The sequence below is a fragment of the Myotis lucifugus genome, unplaced genomic scaffold, assembly GCF_000147115.1.
Source record: "Myotis lucifugus unplaced genomic scaffold, Myoluc2.0 scaffold_375, whole genome shotgun sequence".
Classification (NCBI taxonomy): Eukaryota; Metazoa; Chordata; class Mammalia; order Chiroptera; family Vespertilionidae; genus Myotis; species Myotis lucifugus.
The window spans coordinates 768,249-771,089 of NW_005871423.1; the positions used below are offsets into that span (position 1 = coordinate 768,249).

Below are 2,841 nucleotides of genomic sequence, written 5' to 3' on the forward strand. Positions count from 1 at the left end.
CAGGGCGCCGGCGGAGGCCGGCCCGAGGAGGGCCGGAATCCGGCCCAGGGGGGGAAGGGAAGAGAAGAAGAAAGATGTTTGGAGGAGGAAGGAGGAGGAAGCCGGCCGCCGCCCCTGGAAGCGGCCGGCCGAAGGAGGAAGAACTTGGGCGGCCCCCCCCCCTCCCCGCGAGCGCCGCGCGCCAGGCCCGGCTGGCATGCGAGTCACCTTCGCCCCCTTGGGGCGGCCCGCCCCCGAGACGCCAGCCCCGCCTTAGTGATGAGAACAGACGTCAAACTGCCTTATGAATATTGATGCGGAGGCTAGGCTGCTTTCGTAGTGGAGCAGAAGGAAGCAAGATGGCTGCCCTTTAGGATTTGTTAGAAAGGAGACCCGACCGCGACTGCTGCCTGGCTCCGGGGCTGCGCGCCGAGAACGAGGTCAGAGCGCTTGCCTTTTGCCGCGAACCCCCCCTGCCCTCCCCCCTTCGCTTTCTCTCGGGCTCCCGGGGCCGGGGGCGCCAGCCCCGCAGTGTCACCCGCAAATACCAAGAGGGAAGAGGGAAGCTTCACAAATTACTGGAGCCTCTTCAACATGGCTGACAAATATAGTTTTAATTCCCCTCCAGCCCCTTTAAACCTATAGTTCTGTGTCCTCGCCTCTCTCCTGCCCTGGCCGGGCCGCTCGGGACCCGGAAAAGTTACCTTTGTGACTCCGAGCAGCCGCTTCCCCGGCCTTTTAGCCCCGGGAAAGTGCTTTTTCTTGGCTTTCCTTTCTCAGAGAGTTCAGCTTTGGGGGCCACTACCTTTCCTTCTAGTCCTCCCACCCCCCTTCCCGCGGGTGAGTCCGAGGAGCCTCCGGTCTATCCCGATCCACCCCGGGAAGAACACGGACGGGGGTTTTCGACCCTTTTATCGGCTGTCGCTCCGGGTTCGGGTCCGGATCTGGGTTTGCATTCGCCTCTTCTACCCCGTGTGCCCTTTTGGGTGGGGGGGCGTACGGGCGAATGTCACAGGAGTGGAACTGGAGTGCGCTAAGCGGGGTGTTGTTTTCCCCCCTGAAGTCCGCGCGATCTGTGAGTGGCGCCGAGTGAGAGAGGAGAGAATAGTTTCTGTGGTCCCCCCAGCAAGACCAGGACCCACTTTCTCCGGGCACACCAGCTCCGCGAGGGGCTGTGCCCTGCACCCGGGGCATGTGTGTAAGAGAATTCGTGTGCAGCTCTGTGCCCTGGCTTTGTGCTCCTCCCGACTCCGCTGCGCCGGGCTCCCGGGTAAGTGACAGGCAGACACAAAGGCAGGCGCAGGCCCGGGGAGGGGGCGGCCGGGAGGGGGAGCGCAGAGCTGGAAGACGGCAAGGTCAGGGGCGCCTAAAGAAACGAAACCCAATCCCAGCAAAGAAACGGAGAAGTAGAGAGCAGATTTTTTTTTTTAACAGTCCCGTCCAAATTTCTCTTTTTCTCTGGGCTGCTCTCTGTTCTTGGGTCTTTTATCTCTCTGCCTTTCTATATGGGCTTTTCTCTTCCTCCCCCCCCCCCTCCTCCTACACACACACACACACACACACACACACACACACACAGGAGTCGGATCTTGAATCTTTTCACTGGGGCTGCTTGTCTGGTGTGATGAAGCTAACAGAGTTTCTATGGAGAGTTTTCTACCTATGGCAACATAAAAGGGTGGCCTGGCTAGACTCCCGGCAAGGTTCGTTATTAGCAGGCAGTTGCCGTCATGACAGACTTTTAATTGCATGGAGTTGATTCCCACCCTCTTCATCTAGTGTGCAGGAGCTGAAAGGAGAGTTATTATTTTGCAGTTGTTGGCTTAAAATTTAGTGACATATTTTTACATTGGTTTGTCTAGGGAGTTGGATACATATATGAATGTAAAATCTCAAATCACATAGTGTAATTTTCCCTCTTCAATCAGGGTTAATGATGCCAGGTCCAAATCCAAAAATAATCATCCACAGACGAGCTATGGTAAGAGTCAGGTTGTACTTAGGGGAGGTTGAGATGTGTAAGGAAGAAGATATGGATTACGTTTGGTTTAAGGTTGTGAATATTGTTGCCTGACTAATGAAAACATTATTTGCATTGTAATGGACACTTTGAAATACTGGTGGGGAGTTATAGTCTTTTATTACATGTTTGTATGTGTGTTTCATAATAGGTTTGAAATAGAATATAAATCTCAACATAGTAAATATTGATCGTCTTAGTGTCATTAAGCAGAGAGGTGTTGGTGAAGGATTGGGAAGTCAAGCTTAAGTTTATAAGACATGTATATGATTAAAAGATGGACAGAAGAAAAAGCACAATAGTAGTAGACATTACTCCATAAATAAGATTTCTAAAACCATTTGTCCTCAGTAGTTCACTTTATAACTCTATATTTGGATCTCTGAAAAAGCAGTTAAGTGTACTTTCATCACTGATACTAGAGGTTATTTCACATGAACAAGGGAGAAGTATTACTCATCTCTGTGGAACAGAAATAGCTCATTTGGCTAGGTATTTCTCATAAAACATTAAAGAAAAGGACAGGAATTTAGCATAAATGCTTACTGTTTGCTGAGTAAACTATGGTTAATTATTTCAGCAATTCAGAATTAAAAATAAATAATTTCCTTTGCTATCAGACTAGCATCTAACTACTTTTGGGGGACTTTTCTTCAAATGTTGTGGTTTATACTGTTTTCAAGCTATTCAAATAATAACAGATATAGTATTTTCCACTCACATTGATGAATAACACTACCTAATTTTGGTTAATAATTTTGATTATGACCATGAAGGCTTTTTTTTTCTATTATCAAATTTAGACTTTTTTTGTTATTTTATGAATCTTATTTGCATGCTGA

The 2,841-nt window shown here is 49.1% G+C and overlaps 1 protein-coding gene across 9 annotated transcripts in view; it reads left to right on the forward strand.

Annotated features, from left to right (window-relative positions):
- The first annotated feature begins 221 nt into the window (after window positions 1–221).
- The window catches only part of TET2 (tet methylcytosine dioxygenase 2), a 122,081-nt gene continuing 119,461 nt past the window's right edge, over window positions 222–2,841 (forward strand). For all 9 annotated transcript variants that reach the window (XR_002832350.1, XR_002832349.1, XR_002832351.1 and 6 more), the window contains exon 1: window positions 222–419. The gene's annotated coding sequence lies outside the window, so the exon portion shown is untranslated. The remainder of the gene's footprint in view (window positions 420–2,841) is intronic.